The sequence below is a fragment of the Camelus ferus genome, chromosome 35, assembly GCF_009834535.1.
Source record: "Camelus ferus isolate YT-003-E chromosome 35, BCGSAC_Cfer_1.0, whole genome shotgun sequence".
Taxonomy (NCBI): Eukaryota; Metazoa; Chordata; class Mammalia; order Artiodactyla; family Camelidae; genus Camelus; species Camelus ferus.
In genome coordinates, this window is record NC_045730.1 from 20743174 (window position 1) to 20762346 (window position 19173).

At 51.5% G+C, this 19173-nt stretch overlaps 1 protein-coding gene across 2 annotated transcripts in view; it reads left to right on the forward strand.

The window, feature by feature from the left end:
* The first annotated feature begins 951 nt into the window (after positions 1-951).
* The window catches only part of LOC102507360 (partitioning defective 3 homolog), a 456005-nt gene continuing 437783 nt past the window's right edge, over positions 952-19173 (forward strand). Inside the window, exon 1 of one of the 2 annotated variants that reach the window (XM_032474041.1) lies at positions 952-1136. The gene's annotated coding sequence lies outside the window, so the exon portion shown is untranslated. The remainder of the gene's footprint in view (positions 1137-19173) is intronic. The other variant, XM_032474050.1, reaches the window with a different exon arrangement.

The following is a 19173-nucleotide window of genomic DNA, read 5'->3' on the forward strand; positions in this document are numbered from 1 at the left end:
AGCCCTGGAAGGTCTGAGTCGGCGGATCTGGGGGAGGGTCCAGATCCTGTGTTTTAACTGTCCTTCACCTTTGCCTCCTCAGTCCCAGCCTTCCCTTAAAGAAAGAGCTGTACCAAACACCGCTGATCAGGTGGGGAAAATGGAGTGTTGAAACTTGGCTTGAACTTTTTATCAGTAATTCTGTGCTGTGGACAGTTCAGGAGCTCACGGTGAAAGACAGTTCAGGGTGTTTTCATTTGGGTACGAATGGGAGAGGTTGTAGAAGCTTGAAAACAACTATGTTCTCTCAGACAATTTTAGGGCCTGGCTTTATGTTCTAGTGTGTGTGTGCATGTGTGCATATGCACGTACGTGAGCATGCACGCAGACCCAGACACCCAAGCAGACGTGTGTGACGTTTAGAATGAAGTCCCTTTGTCTTCCTTCCCCCAGCCCCACTCCCCGTTGGGAATAACAGGTGCCGGTTTTGGGGTGTATTTGGGGTATGTCTGTGGGCATATGTCCTCTTTACAGAAACGGACTCAGCGCATTTGTGCTCGTGTCAGCGCTCTTCTGTGTCCGTGTGCTTAGATGTGTTTGTAGTGATGGCTTTGCGCCACCATGGCAGGCAGCCTTCTTTTCTTCAGACGGGCTGGGACGTGAGGTTTTCAGATGTGTCGTATATGCTGCCTGCTTGTTAGAATGTCTCAGTAGATTGGATTGGGAGGATTGAGGATTCCATACTGGACAGTGGGGACCCCTGCACACTTCAGAGAGGTCAGTGTTCCGTGCGCAGCGAGGGTGCTGGTTTCCGTGGTTTCTGTCATAACGGTGAATCAGCGTCTGAGCCAAAGGGACGTGCGAGCACCAGTGACCCGTCCTACAGAGAGGAAGCCGGACCCAGCCAGGGAGGGGCCCCTGCACGTTCAGCCCAGCGCGTCGCTGCTGATGGGGTCTGGTCCTGTCTGCGGCAGGAAGTCACCCCAGTTGGCTGTTGTGTGCCCTTTGCTGCTGATGCTGACTTGCTGTGTTCGACGTTTCTGTTCCTTTCACAGGATCCAAACTACTGGATACAGGTGCACCGGCTGGAACACGGGGATGGAGGGATTCTCGACCTCGACGACATCCTGTGTGACGTGGCCGACGATAAAGACAGAGTGAGTCCCAGGGCAGGCGCTGCCCTGAGTGCATTTTGTGCAGACTGGGGAGGTGCGGGGCGGGTGGGGCACTCTCCTTCCTGTTTCAGACACACGTAGAAGAGCATGTGGGCCACTCACACCAGCGTGTCTGTTACGAGCCTCGTGAATCTTCAGCACCCTGAACCCAGGGCACAATGATTTTTTTGGTGCCTCGGACTTAATTCTAAGTTTTGGTAAGTTAAAATTGCAACGTTTTAAATGGAAATACCTTTAAGAGGTTTCCATGCTGTTCCCCCTTTATTTTAGCCACATGTAATGTCTCTTGACAACGCGGGCCATCACAGTGATGACTGTTTCCACAGGCAACATGCGGGGTCTCTGCTCTGAGCCCAATGCTGGCCTTGGGGGTGCTGCCCGGCTGTACCCCAGTGTCCTCCCGTGGGCAGGGCTCTCAGGAAGCTCCCTTCCCTCCGGGGCTCCTCTCAGGTGCTGACACACTGCAGCTCCATCTTCACTGGCCCGCAGCAACCTTCGGTCTGTCCTCTTGGATGACCCAGAGCAGGTGGGGGTCTGGGTCCCGGGCTCTGCGGGGAGAGGTCAGTGGGTTAGGAGCCCTGGCTGGTGAGGAGCTGCGGCCCTCGAGTTAGACTTGAAGTGAAATGACGCAGCGGGGGTGTGGGGCTGGCGGAATGTCCTCATCTGTTCATCGCAGCCAGGTGTAGCCCAGGGTGGGCTTCCACCATGGGGTTGAGGAAGGTAGATCAGCTGGCAGGCACCGTTTGTCCCCCCGGGGGCTCCCGGACCCCTGGGCCGGGGGCCTGTGCTGCTGGGCTCTGTTCACGCCAGCCCTCCTGACGGTCAGCGCAGGGCCAGCCTCAGAACTGGCGGGTGTCTCGTGTTTTCTGGAAATCCTGTGGAAAAGGAAGGCTCTCAGGTCGCAAGTATTGCGAAGTTCGTGGATGTTTGATTTCCATCCCGCTGCCGTGGCCGGGAGCACGCAGGTCAGACGTGGGACTCTCGTGCCCTCTGTCCCCTCTGCTCTTTGTCCCGGGCCCCGCGCTTGTCCTGCCGGTCCCAGTACCATCCAGAGCCTTGAATGGTAGTTCCGTGCGGTTCGGCTCCAAAGCCTGGGCAGCCTGGGAGGTTTCTGAAGCGCTGAGCCGGGTGTCCTTCCCTGAATGTCCTTCCCCGGGTGTCCTCCCCGGCCCTGGCGCCGGAAGAGGCGGGTGAACGTTGTGCGGCTGTTCCCCCGCCTCCCCTTTTCTCTTTTTGGTTGGTTTTTTCGCTTCTACAAAAATAGCAGGGCCTCCTTGACAGAGAAGGAGGGGTCACCCGCGGCCCCGCTGCCTCGGCTCGGGTGTCCTGACGCTTTCTTACTTCAGACACACACACTCTTCCTCTTAAACACAACGGCCTGTTCTTTGGAGCTGATTGTAAATCTGCTTCCACGTGTCTTGATGGCAACTGTGCCGACATGGCTGCCCCGAGTCTCGTTCAGGGCCTGACGTGCCCTCGCTGGCCCTGTTTTGGGTTCTCAGGTTTTGTGGCGGAAGCTGAGAGACCCCGGGAGCGTCCCCTGCACTCAGCTGTCTCCCCTCCGGTTTCCTTTCTGAGCACAGACTTAGGGGCTCCCCTCCCCCGGCGCGACCCTGCTTTGCTCTGTCTTCCGTCTGAGTAAGTGGAGTGGATGTAAATGGGCTCTGAGGTGCCTCTGTGCCGTGCCCCCTCACCTGCGGTGTGGTCCTGGGCCTCGGTTGCCGTGGGAGTGGGGTGTCCCCGGCCTGGGAGCTCTGAGCTGAGCGGACCCCTGTGTCCGGCAGCACGCGGCGGGGTGGCAGGTTTATATGGCACAGGGAACGCTCCCCCCCCCGCGCCCCCGTCCGCGCCCTACTCCGGACGCTGCTCGTGTGGAGATGCGGGTGCTCAGCGATGGGCGTCAGCAGGGCCTTTAAGGCTGGGCGGAGGCTTCCCGACAGCGCAGGTATGGCTGCCCTAGGGGGCATCACATGCACTCTGTGGCTGCTGGTTCTGCGAGCCTCAGTCGGGTCGCGGTGGTCGCTGTCCTTGTTTGGATTTGGGGGTGACTTGTTACTCAGCAACTGAGAATAGCACACCCTTTTCCACCAGGGGGACCATTAGATCACGTAAAAGCCTAGGATAAGGCAGACTGTGCGACCTCAAACAGCTGCCATTAAAACTGTAGAAAACTTACTAAGAAGCGTTTTAGATTTTATATCCTCAAGTGACTTTTGATGATGGTCATCCACACTTTCTGGAATCTTTTGCTGTGTGTCCTGTACAAGGTAAAACATCTTGTAACCTTAATAATCTTTAAAATCTTTTCCAGGAAGGCTTTAAAGATTAGTAAGTGAAATAGGATTTTAGGCAGTTTTATATCATGTAAATTAAATTCAGTTAAAAAAAAAAAAAAAGCCAGAGGGTCCACTGGCCACTGACTGAAACAGCATAGTCAGCCTCCACCTGCTCACTCTCCGAGTGGGTGGGTCTGTTTCCTCAGCAATGAACACTAACCACAGTCACGGAGCCCTGCGGTGTTCCCACGGTGCAATCCAGCCCCGTCACTGCGGCTGTACTGTGAGACCCCGAGCGCTGGGCTGGGTCTGGTCTCAGTTTCCTCCCTGGCTAGTTCTTCCTGATCTGTCATTTGCCGTCAGGGAGCACCTCAGCTCCCGGGAACTCCTAGCCTTCCTGGGGCCCCTCTGGGGCACCACGGCCGACTTAGAGAAGACAGCAAACACGGGGCTTCACCTCTCCCCGCGGCCGGCACTGGGACTGACGGTGAGGCGGTGACCGGGGGTCTCACGTGCACCTGAGCGCAACGTAGAGTTGGGGGAACGGTCAGCAGGAAGGGTTCCCTTCCCGCTCTCACCACTGCCTTCCCTTCTGCCTCTGGTTGCTGCAGGTGACTTAAATGTGGTGTCAGGCACTTCCTTTGTCACACTTGGGTGTAATTTTGTTTTGACCAAGAGCAGTGTCATGTGCGTTCTGTTCTGGCGCTGGCCTTGTGAGACGCCTTCTTGTCTGTCCCACCCTGCAGGGGAGGGGCCGGAGGAGGGCAGTGGGCACCACCCAGGGACACACTGTGTGTTTAGAGCGTGGCCAGGCGCGGAGGGGCTGTGCGGAGACTGGCAGCTGCTGCTTGCTGGGCAGAACCCAGGATTCTCTGGGGACCGTCTGGCCCGGGTCCTCACGTCGGAGAAAGTTGAGAAAAAGAAACTTGTAAAATGTGCTGGGGTTTGGGCAGGTGGCCCCTGGCACATGTCGGTCAGAGCCCAGCCTTCCCGCTTGCCTTCCCCGTCGCCCTCGCGACCCGACCGCCGTTGCTTTGTGCCCCTTCTGCGTTAATGACACCACTGCCCGTCAGATGTTTCCTGTTAGTGTTTGCAAATGTGTTGTTACGAATTTTGCTTTTGAAATGCACGCATGGCGGGACTTTGAGGTAAGAGACGTGCGTTAATTTTAAAGATTCACAGTTTGATCCTGTCTCAGGTGTTTCTCATTACCTGTGTGTAACGTGTGAAGCGTTACCGTGCTTGATTTGGCATCAAGTCCTAAACAGTAACCCGCGTCCGGCAGGGGCGGTGCTTCCCTGTTGGTAGAAACCAGGCCCGAGTGTGCTGTGTCGGGCTTCTGCGCCCTGGCTCCGGATGACGGATGACGGGGAGAAGCCCCGGGGTGCTAGGCGCCGGGGGGCAGTCCCGGGAGCGGGCCGTCCTCACATATTCTTTGTATCTGGAGATAAGGGCCGTTCAGGTGAGCTTATCTGGTGATAATGAAAGGGGTTCTTAAAGCGTGAATAGACCCTGCTCTGTTAAGAAATGGATTGCTGCTTAAATTACAGTAAGCTTATAAGTGACAGAAATCTAATTTTAATTTCTTTTGAGGCTCTCTGTTTCTCCTTATTTAATACATGATCATGTATGTGCCTGATAAGAGAAAGTTTTGAGATTTGAATTCCTTTGTTATTGAAACAAAAACAGTAAATTGTAGCATCATTTGAATTGTTTGTAGAAAGTCCACATCCCGGAGGGGAGGATACAGGCCCGTGGTAGTGTGTGTGCTTAGCATGCGTGAGGTCCTGGGTTCAGTCCCCAGTACCTCCACTAAAAACAAACAAAAAAGTCCATATTCTGAGGTAGAGGTGGGGGGAGTTCCTGAATAACTTCTTTTTCATGCCCTCCTCCTTTTTCGGGGGAGGAATTAATTTCTTGCTGAGGAATTGGTTCAGAGACAGAATCTGTCGCTATTCTATTTTTTTTTTTAAGAGCGTTCTTACTTATGCCCTTAAATGTGAATAGAATTTTCAAAGATGCCAAATTCCCCTTAATCCTGAATACATAAAATCTTAAAATCAAATTGGGTATGTTGTGGAAAAGAAAACAGGAAAGAACTGCAGGAAAATTAATGCACTGGGGCCCATTTTGCATGTCGTCAGGGATACCAGTTTGTTGACATTACACGTCGTGCCTTCCTGAAAATTGACAAATGTGAAAACACACGTGCATGGATGGGGGGAGACCTCTGATACCAAGTAGGTGACAGTTGTGTTTTGCTCCTGACAAATTCAAGCAAGTTATGTGTTAGTGGAAAGTAGTAATAACTGAGATGACTGTGTCCTTATTTCAAGTGGATTCTTTTAGTTGTTACAAAATATGTAAACATGTAAAATTAATTTGAATTCAGTGTTTTACATGCAAAAAAAGGTATGGATTGCAGGCTGGGGCTTCCAGAAGTGTGTGCGGTAGGGTGCAGCACTGGGTGCTTTTTCCAAATTAGAAGTGGTTGCGTGAGGTAAGATGGATCACGACGTTGCTGGGGTTTTCACGGCGACCAGCCTGTTGGTGTGAGTTTTACTCCTCAGGCAGGTTAGTCATGGAATCTCTGTTCCTTGCCTTCTCTTGAGGTGAATGGGTGCAGCCGTGGGAACCGAGCTTTTAAAGCGGCCGTCCTCGCCTTTCCGTCTTGGGGAAATGTGCCTCTTAAAGAAACACCGCTTTCTGAAATTATTCCCCACCACGTAGCCTGTCTGTTTACAGAGAAACGTGACAGTGGAATGCTTGTGAGAAATACTTCTCTTGCCTTAATCCAAAGGAATAAGGTATTTGTGTGTAAAGACACCACCCACTGTCTTTTGATGGATGTTTGAGGTTGAGATTGACGGGAATAGGTGAGTTAAAGCTGCAGTGTTGACTGGAGCTAAGTGCCTGTCCCGTTATTGAGCAGAGAGAAGGTTTTCAAGCCAGGGCGCCCGGATAGTAATCATAATTTGTACTGCAGCGCGTGCACTAACTTCCTTTGAAAGACAGCAAGACTTTAGGTCTTTTCAGAACCTTTAGTTAACTTAGGCAACTTGCTGAGCACCTGTGGTGTTGCCAGGCCCTGTATTTAGTGTGCTGAGCCGGAGTAGACTTGGTCCCTGCCTTCTTGGGGCTGACGGTCTATTGTGAGAGTCAGAAAGACTGACAGATAATGGTTCTGCACGGGGGATGGTCCAGTGAAGGTGACCAAGTCCCTTGCCCAGGACAGCCAGCTGAGGACAGGGGTGCTCGGTGATCAGAATGACATTTGGGAAGCATCCCCAGCCGAGTGTGAAGCATGAAGGGGCCCCCGGAGGCCAGTGCACGGACTCCGTGGGAGGTGGGGAGTGGGTCTGGGTGGTCTGACTGTGGGTAAGTCTGACTCTGGGGCCATCCCCCAGACGGGGGTGCTGGGGGTTGGGGGGCTGGGTGACTTGGGACCCGATGGGAGATGAGGATTTAGTCCTGACTCCGGTCAGTTTGGGTGCCTTGGAAGTGTCAGCTAGGCAGTTGGATATTTGGAACTGGAGTGCAGATAAATGTGTGAATTTGTTTAAAAAAATCAGGTTAAAACGACATTCAAAATGTCTAATTTTAGTGGAAATAATTACATTGTATATGGTTTAAGGGATAGTCTGAAGCAGTTATCTCAGGCAGGCGCACGTGAGTGGCTGGGGGTTTTGTTGCTGTCTGGGGTTTTGATTTCTCCATAGTTCTCCTTCTGCCTAATTCCAGCGTGAGGCGAGCCCCGGGCAGCCCTAAGTGCAGGTTAGAGCAGAAGCATCCCCTTTGTCGTCAGTGTGGACCGGCACAGGGAGGGAATAAGTCAGAGAGTTTGGTAACTTGGAGTAGTTTGTGTGGACTTCATTTAACTGGATGGCTTGATGAATTTCCTCCTAAATGGATTTATTTCAGTTACGTTCTAACGAAGAAAACATCTAAATGCCAAGCAGAGCCCTAAATAGCTAATGAATCCGAAGGGGTTATCTCCCAGCACTTCAGCATCTTACGGGCACTGGTTTGCCCAAGCGCATCAGTGTGGGGGGCGGGAGCAGGGCCGAGAGTGTCGCAGAGGTGGGGGTGGGGAGGGGTGTCGGAGGGAACAGAAAAGGGGGCTGGCTCCGCACGGCTGCTCGGAAGCAGCAGAACTTGGATGGTGGGGCAGCCTCTCTGGGGGAGCAGGGAGGACTTGGCTCCCCAGGGCCGCCCGGGGAGCCTGGGGGGGCATCTGCCACGTTGGCTGTGGGCTGGGGCTGCACGCTGCTTCCCTGTTGCTTCCTCAGCGAGGGGCCTCTGCGGGGGAGCTGAGGGGCCAGGCTGCCTGAGTCTGAGTCGTGGCTGCAGGACTCCTTGCTCTTCTGAGCTCTGGCTTCTCTCTCTCACCTCAGTTTTCCCATCTCTAAATGGAGCATAATGACTGTGCCCACCTGACAAGGGCATGTTAAGTTGAAACCTGAGAACTTGTGTTGAGGCCCCAGAAACGGTCATCACTGTCCTCATCCTTAAATTCGGCTAACCATTCTCTGAATACCATTTTCTGCTGATTTAAAAACAAATAATCCAGGCTATCTTAGGTATTTGTTTTATAAAATAAATTTCTGTAGATAATTCATTTTCGTTTGGTTGTTTTTACATTGCTGCCAATTTGAAGACAGCTTGGTGCATAGCAGGTGCTCAGGCATAGCTGATGGAAGAAGCAGGTTATTCTCTGCATCTTGCGAAGCTGAGGCTCCTGGTGCACCGTTGGACTGTGTATGTTTTCTGAACCAGAAAGGAAGCAAAGGCCCCAGTTTTGAGTTTTAGTGTTTGGGAGCCAACAAGAACCATATCATTAAACAATAAGCCAAACCAACGCGAAACTAAGTTCTTGGCGTTAAAAGCAAAGGCAACAAAAAGCAAAGATAAACAAACGGGACCACATCGAATCAGGCGGTTCTGCTCAGCAAAGGAGAAGGCGGCTACGGAGTGGGAGGAAATGTTCGGAACCACATACCTGACAAGGGGTGATGTCCAGAGTGTATGAAGAACTCAGAGACTGAAACAGCCAGACAATCAGATCAAGTAATGGGCTGAGGAACTGAACAGACACTTTTCCAGAGAAGACGTACAGAATGGCCACACAGAAGCAGTGTGCTCAGCATCGCTGACCTTCAGGAAAACACAAACCACACCCACAGTATCACTTCACACCCGTCAGCTCGGCTGTTGTTGGAAGCCAGACGAGTGTCTGCGAGGATGTGGCGGGAGGGAGCCTTGTGACTGTGGCTGGGGATTTAAGTTGGTGCAGCCTCTGTGGGGAAGAGTATGTAAGTTTCTTGAAAAATCAAAGCTAGAGCTACCATCGGGTCCAGCAATCCCACTTCTGGGTGTTTATCCAAAGAAAATGGTCACTGTCTTGAACAGGCGTCTGCAGCCCCACGTTCACTGCAGTGCTGCCCACAACAGCCGAGATTCGGACACAAGCCAGGCGTCCATCCACGGTGAACGGATAAAGGACGCACACAGACACAGGAACATTCAGCCACAAGGAGGAAGGAAACCCTGTCATCTGTGACAACGTGGATGGACACCTGGCTTGGTGGACATCATGCGAAGTGCGGTAAGTCAGACAGAGATGTACTATGCGATCTCACTTACGTGTGGAGACTGGAGACACCAAGCCCACAGAAACAGACGATAGTGCTGGTGACCAGGGCTGAGCGGTGGGGGAAAAGGGTGGTGTTGGTTAAAGGGTGCAGATTTAAGATGATTAAGTTTTGGGGGTGGGATGGACAGCCTGGAGATTATAGTTAGTGATACTGTGTTACAAGTTTGAAAGTTGCTCACAAGAAACATGGTAATTATGTGATGTGTGCAGTGTTAGCTAATACAAAGGTGGTAATCATTTTGCAATATAATTAGTGCATCAGGTCAATACTTTGTACACCTTAAACTTACACAATGTTGTGTGTCTCAAAGCTGCTGGGAAGGGGAGGCCTTGTTTACAGTTTAAGAGTATTTTTGGTCAACAATGACAATTCTCCAGAAAAAAGAGCATGTCTCAGAGCAGGTGCCCCAGAATGAATGCTGTGCAAGGCTGTTTGTTTCATCATAGTTTTCATCTTTTAAAATGTTTACCCCACGTTTTCCCTTCTCTCATATCTTGAGTGAAGTGTATGAAATACACTTGTTCACTTGTAGAAGCGACATCATGACAAAAGGGAGAAGGAGGAAGGTAGAGGAGGGTAGATAGTGTCTTCTGAATAATTTTGGAGAAGTAATTATAAATGGTGGAGAAGGACGTTCTGTTTATTCATTCACAGCATTACTCATAAAGGGTAGAAGCCACATAGGAAGTGGCAGGTTTTCATTCTCCTGGATTTTATAGTAAAAGAGTGGAAAAGAGGAGGAGTCTGCACCCCTCTGATCCTCCTGTGTTAAGTCAGCCAGTGAGACTGGAGCCTCACGCACTGCACCTCTGTACCCGCCCAGTGAGACGGGTGGATGGGAGGGTCCCCATTTTGAAAAGAGGGAGGATGGATGTGCCGTCTGCCCCGCACACCTTCTCATTTCTCCAGGCGCCTGCCGGGCCCCAGGTCACCGACCCTGCCTGTTGGCGGGGGTTGGAGGAGGAAGAAGTTAGTTTGGCCAATAAGACGTGTCGGTTTTGCCTACTGAGTTTCACTTTGTTAGATTACTTGTACGTAATCTTCTTGTGTGAGTGTTCGTTAAAATGCCAGGAGCTTAGTGTGAAGTGTAATTGCATCACAAGCATGTTTACTGGTGCCCCACGTTCATGCAGGCTGAAATTACAGCGTCTGTCTAAGCAGGGGCTAGGCAGGCCTTACGGATGCACTCCTTCCTTCCTTCCTTCCTCCCATCCCAGTCAGCGACACCCTGGAGAAGCAGCTGGAGGTGCCCAGGGTATGTGGGGGGTGGTCCTCATCTCTCAGAGCTCTCCTTGCAGCGTGGGAAGCAGATGTGAAGGCAGCGAGTCTGGGATGCGGTGGAGCATCGGCGTGGGGTGGTACTTCCGTCTGGGTGGGAAGGACAGCTCTCCGGAGGAGACGGGGCTGGATTTCAGGGCACGACAAGGAGCCAGACCTGGAAACAGCTGGAGGCAGAGGGAGCAGCTCGCGCAGCAACTGACGTGGAAAAAAGGCTGAGGCTGAGGTGTTCGTGGACCCACAGAGGGCGGGTGTGGCTGGGCTGCGAGGCTGCTGGGAGAGGGGAGGTGGGGGGGCTGTGGAGGAAGGGGATATTGAAGACTGCATTAAAGCTACTTGAGATTTGCTGCTAAATGTGGTAAAAAGCCATTTCCCTGTCAGACTGAGACGTGACATGATGAGACGTATCTTTAGAAGACTGCGTGGGGAAGAATGCTTCGTAGATGGGCGAGGTGGGGAAAGGCTGCTGTCCAGTGACGAGATGACGGCGGGCGAGCCTGCAGCCAATGTGGGGGATGTGACTGGGGTGGAGACCTGTTTCGGAGCTGGAGCGTCCAGGGTCTCAGGCCGCGAGGAATGAGGGCAGAGAAGGCACTGAGAGTGACTTGCAGTGTCTGCGCTGGAGGAGCTGGGGTGAAATGGAGCCGCCTCCTCGTTTGAGTTGAAGACTTGAGGAGTGGAGTAAGGATGGGGGCCGGGAGTCAGGTCCCCTTCCTGTGGAGACATTGGACTGGTTTTGCAATGCCTTTGAGACATCCGAGCAGGTGTCGAGTAGGTCCGTGGACCTGTAATTCTGAAGCTCAAGGGAAAACTTAGAGTCGGACGTAGGAATGTGGAAATCACTATGGTAAAGAATAATAGTGTTTAAAAGCATGTGACAAGTAGTGTTTCCACATGGCCGCAATTTGCAGTCATTCTGACCTAATAGTCCTCTTTATCGCTTCCTCCAATGGTGCACACACTCGCCTTAATACTTTCCTTGACTGTGATGGAAAATGCGAGTACATTTTAGTTAGGAAATTAGTGTAAAACCTGCCAGAGGAACTCCTTAAGTTCTCCTGAATCAGAGCATTTGAATGAGAGTGACATGAGGTTAGATTCCGAGGAAAACAGCCAGGTATAAAAGGCTGTAATGAGCCAACTCAGGGGGACCCCTCCCTGACGCGAGGCGGCCATCATATTATTTCAGGATCTGCACGGACAGTCACCCGGGAGGCCTGAGGAATCCGAGTGTGGTTGGCAGGCCCCCGACTGCCCGGAGAGCGTTCGCTCATGTAGAGCAGCGAGGGCACCAGTGTGACATGGGATACTCACCTGCATGGGGGGACCGGACCCCGTGGGGGTGCCCGGTGTGCTGCTGCTCCCCTGCAGAATGCCAGGCAGCCCTTCATTTTTATGGGGGCAAATGGTGACTGTCCTCAGGCGGCCTTTGTTTGCAGTCACGTGTGGTATGAGCAGAGGTTTCTGTTCTGGGAACTTGAGACCCCCTAGTGGCGGTTCCTGTTCTGTGTCAGTGTCATTTTCTTTAGCTTGGACGTGTTTATTGGATTTCTAGCTGGAGCTGGAGGTACTGCAGAGAGCAGGGAAAGCTTGGCTTAAGGATCCTCCGTGAACCAGGAAGATGACAGTGCCAGCAGAGTCGTTTCATCTGAGACAGTCTTGTTCCATGTTCTAAAATTTGGTTATTTCTCTCATCCCTTTTTTTCTTAGTGTAATTTAAAGTAGTCCCAAGCAAGCAGCGTGCCGTCTGCAGGTGGGGTGCCCAGGCTGGGTGGGTGAGGAGGGTGCCCCCTCCCAGACCAGACGTGCGTGTCCTCCCTGGCAGGTCTGACCGCCCGCCTCCCGGAAAAGCCATCTAAGTCAAGACGGTCCCCCTGCAGCCGATGAAGCTGAGCCCTGCCTCGTCCAGCGCTGTCCCCTTTGAGGCCCCTGTGTGCATTACTGATCAGCCAGACACTCTGATGTCGGCTAGCGTTGGGTTATGTAGTTTCCGCAGTTACGTGGTTTCTTTAATGATTTATGTGTGCGTTTTGAAAAAAATAACAATGATATGCCACTTGTTAAAAAAATAAACGGGACTGTGAGCTAAATTTAAAAATACTACCTTGACCAGACTACCTGTCAGTCTTGGGTTAGGCGGGGTGTGTCCTAAAGCGGTGGGTCTGGTGGGTCTCGTACTGGAAATGCCGTGGGTGTTAATCGTGCTGTGAGTGTTCTCAGTGCTCAGTACTCACTGGAAACCTAGTTCTCTGACGTCTCCTGGTCCCTCCTCACGCTCAGCCGCGCGCGGTTAGACCTGAGACAAGGGAAGGGCCACACAGCACCTTCTCCTTTCCCGGGCAGAGGACCAGTGGTGCGGACTCCTTTCATTTTTCTTGTGAGTGTCTTGTCCTTCACTTTCCTGAGTGAAAGCATTTGAGCTTCGATCCATCTACGTCTTACTCACTGGAAAGAGAGAATGTTCACAGAGCTTAGCAAACCATCCTGCTAATAAGTAAACGGGCTCGGCTTTGCAGGAGGGGCTGCGTCTGATCCTGCCCGGAAGCCGGCTGTCTGTTCTGACGAGGGGCGAGTTAGGCGTCTTTGAACCTGACGTGTTGACTCTCAGCCCGCCGACTCCGCGGCGTGTGAGCACCCTGCTCACCCCGACAGCCCCCCGGCTGCTGCGCCGGTGAAGGGCGTTTTCCCTTGGTGCTGAGGGCTGGCCTCTGGCCTCCCTGCGCTGCCCGGCGTGCTTGTGTCCAGGGACGGGTACCTACGTGCAAGGGGCTCTGCCCCCCACTTGCCGCCCGTTCCCAGTCTCTTGCCCTTTTCTAGAAGACTGAGCCAGACACAGGCTGTGCAGTCTCGTCTGGGGGGCTCTTGACCCGGGGATCACTTGAGAATGTCATCCGTTTTGGAGCCCGAGTCCCCGTGGACGTTGCCTTTCTCCTGGGTTGTGATGGCAAGACAGATGGACCGGGAAACGTGCGAAGAGGTGTTACTCTTTTCTGGAACTTCTCGGAAGGATTCAGTGAAGGCGCCGAGATTTTCAAGGTCATCGAACCTGAAAAGAGCCACTTCAGGAACCAGCAGAAGGCAGGTTGGTGCAGGGTTCTCACCTTCAGGGTTCCTTTGATGCTGAAAGTAGTTGACATTTTTGGAAAAGTTTCTCGATTAATTTGAACATTCTTTTGAAGTTTCCAAAGCATATAGATTTTTCTGCGCTGTCATTTGCTTTGTGGATGTTTATTCTTTACTTGTGTGTACATGTGTTCCTTTGTTACGTGAATTTAAATTACTCACTGTCACGACACACAGTTGTGATGTTATCAGGAGATTCCGGCTCCTGTGGTGAACTCCTGAGTTCTCGGAAGACGTTGTTGTAATGAGGGCCCTCGTGTTACTCGAGCATCTCACCGAAGAGACTTCATTGACTTCTGTGCTTAAACAAAATGGTAGAATAAAAGCAAATTAGAGTTTCTCTCATTTCGTAGGAATGCTGTTCCATAGGACTGTGTGGGATTCAAACTTTTTTTTCTAAAAAATACTTGGAGCCCAGTGCATGGAAATATAGGTGACAGGAAGCCGCTCTGGCTGTGTACTTTCTTGTTGTTTTGTTTTACTATGTGTTGAGTGTGTAACTTGAGGCTGTTCAAATAGCGTGTCTTTTAATAGCATTGTCTGTTAGAAATGAAAAGATTCCTTTTCTTAGTGTTAATATTTTTGGAGCTAGTTTTCAGTTACCAAGCAACAATAATTGGTAACAAGGAAACTAACATCCCAAATAAAATGTGATTTTTTCCCCCTTTATCATTGATCTTTGGACAAGTGCCATGGGTTGTGTGCGCCCCCAGTGGTCTTTTGGTGGAATGGCTGTTTGGGCTCCACTGAGAAGTAGCCGTGGTCTCTGAGCCACTGATAGGGGAACGGTTGTGTTTTCTGCATCACAGATACGTGCTTCAGAACTACTTTCTCCATGTAACTCAGCTCCAGCTCAGATACATGGTGTTTTCCTGGTAGTTGATGAGTGATGTGTGTGGGGGAACGTCTCTCAGTGGTTTGTAGAATTGGACGCTGTCATCACTGCTCCGCTGTGGTCCTCACGTGTCTGCTAAAGCTTGAGTGATTTTGACTTCACCTTCTCCCCCTTCTTTTCCTTATTATCGTGGAGAACGTTGACATATCAGAAAAAATCAAATCACTAATCTGTTTCCTCCGGCAGAAATCGCAGCCATAATAGATGTTTGTTGGTTAAGAATTCTCGGCAGTCTTGAATTTTTCCAGTGTGACGGTGTTTATGTGCAGATCAGTGTAATCTGAGTCAAGGGCACAGAGTAAAACATGTTTTTAAGAAATTAAACCTTCTAGAAAACACAGAAAATAATGCCAAAATGAACGAGGAAATTAAGGATGCTGATTCAATAGGCGGAATCTTTTCTCTTCCCCCTGGAAGAAGCGTGGGGTTTAAAACCCTACTTGAAGCTGAGGGTGGGGGCCCGTGTTGGCGTTGAGGTTGAGAATTTAAATGTGAGCACCTGTATTGTCATTCCAGATTCCATGGCTTTGTTTATCAAAGTAGGGTGTGTCCCTTGAGTTCTCTGCCAGAATCCAATTGTTTAATTAAATTCTGCTGAGCATTTCTAACTTCCTGCCCTAAACTGCCTGGAATGGCTTGTGGGTCCAGCGGTGGGGGTAACAGTGAAGGTGCACCGCTCCCCTAAACTTGCCCTTCGGTGGCTAAGCTCCGAGCCGTCGGGTGCAGTGAGATCACTTTCCGCATTAAGGGGTAGACGTGGTCTCTGGGAGGGTGTGGGGCACATTGGCTGTGTAGCTGAAGAGCTCAGTTAGGCTCCTGCCTCCAGGTCCTGGGCCATTTTGTGTGTGACACTCTTGACAAAGAAAGGCACTTTTTTTTTTTCCTTCAAGGAAGACACATCCCTCCTCAGAGCCTCGTCTCTCTGCTGGGAGCCAGCGTGTCACATGTAAGCAGCCTCATAGTTTCGTTTTTATACATCACTGCTTGAGGAAATGTTCCCATAGGAAATACGTTTCAAAATCAAGGTTTTGTTTGCTTTTGTGGGGTGGGGGTGATGGTTGGAATAGGAGTGTAATGTCACCCCTGAGAGTTGTCAGGAGAATTAAGATCGTGTATTAAGTGGGAAAAAACCAAGAGAAGCAGAAATGTCACGTGCTACACAGTTTGCTGGGCTCACGGGGGAGAGCATTCAGTTAAAGTGTGCGGTTGAAGAGTCTGCCTCAGCAAAACAGCAGTCTTGGAAGTAGATGGATGGAATTCGTGCGTCAGGGTGTGTGCAGGGCCCAGCGCGTGCGTGTCAGCCATTTACCCCAGCACTGCCGCTGTGTCACCCACGTGTCCCTGTGTCTGTGCGACGCCTGTGTCTTGATCAGATGGGAAGTCACAGTCTAGCCGTGGAAGTCAGCAGAGTGGCAGGCACATCCTGACGGTGAAAGGACAGAGACGCTAAGTCAGAAAGGTGGGCGGTCTTCTAATTCAACAGAGACAAGCCTTCAGAACTGTAATTTGCACAGACTCCGTGTGCCTGCTCAGCGGCCTTCCTTTTTAAGTGGAGCAGGCACAGCTCAAAGCCAAGCTGCTCGGTCCTGCGGGGCCCGAGGGGCCTGGTTTTGAACTCTTGCTAATGGTCCTCGGGTACAAAGTAAAGGGAATCGGGTGGGCTTTGTATTCAAACACTAGGAATTTGTAGTATCTGGTGTGCGTGCGTGGGTGTGTACGCGTGTGTGTGCACGTGTGTGTGCGCAGGTGGGATGCTAAGGCATCTGTCGTAGGCTTTTCCATGTTCTGACTGAGCTGCATGTGGAAGGACCACCGTGCAGCGAAGCCCAGCCCTGTGCACACACGTGGGTTTTCACCCCTGGAGCCCCGTGCGTGCCCACGTGTGTTTTCACACAAGGCGTTCTCTGCTCCGTGGACGGGGCCAGTTCTCATCAGCGAGAGCCTGCGGCCACATCCAGGGTGGTTCCAAGCACAGCACTGTTTGTCGTGAGCCGCTGAAACACATGTTCTTGTGAAGTGCTTGTTAGGAAGCTCCCGAAGAACTTGTGACGAGTTAGGGACCTGTAACACTTCTCCTGTTTCATAAAGTGTAACCACTTTTTTTTCTTTTTGAGAGAGAGAACGACTTCGCAGGTAGGATGTGTACATGTGGATGACTTGGGAAAGTGTATTTTCCCTTCGTTACCAGAATGGTTTCCTAATCGCAACAGAAGAGACAGTGTTGCCGCCAACGTCACCGAGATGGGAGGAGCGTGTTCCTGGCAGGTTCTGTGACGTTGCTTTGCTGCGTCTGTTTCACAAAGTGTCATCACATTGTGTTTCCTCTTACTCTTGTGTTGCCAGAGTTGTACGTTCTTGCTTTTTTCACAACCTCAGTTAATGAGACGCTTCTAAACTTAAAAACACTTCATATTTTCAAGAGTAGCTTCTGTATTTTTTAAATTTGAGCCTAGCTTCTCCCTGTGTCACCAGGTGAGCGTGTGCAGAGCGTAGTCCTCTAAGGATCAGTTTAAAAAGTACAAACCCTCAGTATTTGCTCCCCTCAAGTTATTCTAGGGCAAATACAGGTTTCTTCCAAAAACACACCGTCAGCAGATGGATTGAAACAAGCTTTCCTTAGTTATTTCTGGGGACATTTTTGTTGGGAATTAGGGGTTAACTGCACTCCTCAGTCTCCTCCGACACTGAGTTGTAAGATGGTTTGGTCTGACATGGCAGCCAGGTTAAAGTGGGCTGAGATGGTTTTGACTCTTAAGAGTAGGTCCATCCACGTTTTGCTTTCTGTTTGTTCTGTGAGCGGGAGGTAATTAGGTTGGGTTGTATTTGGAGGCGGTGCTGGGGATGGAGCCCAGGACCTCGTGCCTGCTGAGCTCGCGCCCCACTGCTTGGCTACACCCTCCCGCCGGAACAGGTGAATCCAGAGCCTTCAATGGTTACCATCAAAGGGGAGTGGGGTGCATGCAGGCGGAGTGCGTGGCGGGAGTGCTGATGACATTCGCCGTCCTCGAGGTGACAGAAAGGCTGCTGAACAGTTCTTGAGAAGGAAGCACGGCCGGGGTCTCTGCCTTTATCCCTGTTCTGCATCTGTACTGGAGTCACGGTCTCCCCGCACCAGAGTGACCCCAGCTACAGGCGCCAGCTGCGGAGTCAGGAGGGAGGACAGGTGCAGGGCGCGAGCCGGAGGGTTGGTGCGCGTCCTTCGGGAAGCGGCTGTGCGCGTAGGGGGTGCGGTTCACACCGTGGTGTGTTGGTTGCACCTGTTCCCCGTGGGGAACTGGCTCTACTGGGTTACAGAGGGTGACTGTTGCCGCGTGGGGCCACACAGCTGCGTGGCCAGAGTGCCTTGGTGCTCAGCTGGTGGCACATTCCTGGTTTACCTTTTTGGGCTGTGAACTAAGTGTGCTGTAGTTTGTGTTAATTTGTGCTCTAAACGCCTTCAGTTTTGTGCTTGATCATAAGGGTGGGTGAGAAAGGACGATCCGTGCGTCAGGAACAGCTCTGGCGGAGGCGCAGAGGTGGACCCTGCGAATCAGACGCACGCGAGTAAACCCAGGCTTCTGCTTTCAGTGACGTATCCATTTTCAGCTTGTAGCTTTTAAGCCACGGAACGTGTTGTTTCTGAAACCCATGGCCTGTGCCCGCGTCCCCCAGGAGGGCTGCGCCGGCTTTCCTGTGATGGCTGGAACAGTGGACGTTCGCTCCTGAAGAACCAGTTGTCTCTGACTTGGAAACACACACGGTTGTGTTTTGGCAAGCATGTTCCTTTTCTGTTTCTCCTAGCCCGCGTTTCAGTGTGTCTTGCAGCATTGTACGGTGACATCAGCCCTTAGTTTTAAATTTTTTCTTGAGTTTACTTTTCATATGGATTTTGAACTACATATTACTAAGATGCGTGTAGTAAACAATTTCATTAGTTTTTTAGCACGGTATTCTAAGCATCAAGCACCAAGCAAGTTTTTATGTTTTAGGACATTGTTTGAACCTTGTGGAGGAGGTAGGTGCATCGCTGGAGGAAGCTGGTTTTAAATCCGTCTTCTTTAGAGGTTTGACCTACGTGAATCACTTAATTTTTCCTTGCTGAAACTGGCATTTTTGTACAATTCGGATATCTGTTTTTACATCTGAGTTCCCTGATTCACAACTATTTCTTCAGCACAAGAAGCAGTGGCCTGGCTTTATCACGTGTCTTACCCTTTCAGGGGAGCCGAGACTGTAAGAAAGGAGGTCTGGAGACGGAGCCCAGGCGGCTGTCTGACGCCTGTGAGATGCAGCCTGAACGCTCCTGGGTTGTCCGGTTTATTGCCGTATAGCTGCTCATGACGTTCTCTTACTGTTTCTCTGTGCACACTGGGTGCGTCCAGCAGGACTGGCCCGGAAACGGGAGCCCCGGTCTGTCCCATGTCACCGCGTGTCAGCGCTGTCGTGCTTGCAATCATCTACTGCTAGTGTTTCTCAAATACGCCAGACACAAAATCATCTTAAGTCATCGTGTATTTTCAGAGCCCAAGGCTGTCCGACGTCCTCGGGTCACGTCGTCGCAGCTCCGTGATGACTGAGGTGACAGCACCGCATCCCCACAGTGTCAGGCTGCTGGTGGCGCAGCCGCCGTGAGTGCTGGTGACCCGCCGCTGGCCTCCCCACTGCCCTTGCTCTCGGTGTTGACCGTTGTGTTCTGGGAAACTGGGCTGACACCCAGGGCACAGCCCATTCTTGAGGCATTAAATTCTAGCTACTGACCTGTTGGCATCACGTTGACAGAAAGGTTGCTTCCGCCGGCTGGTTGGCCCTCGATG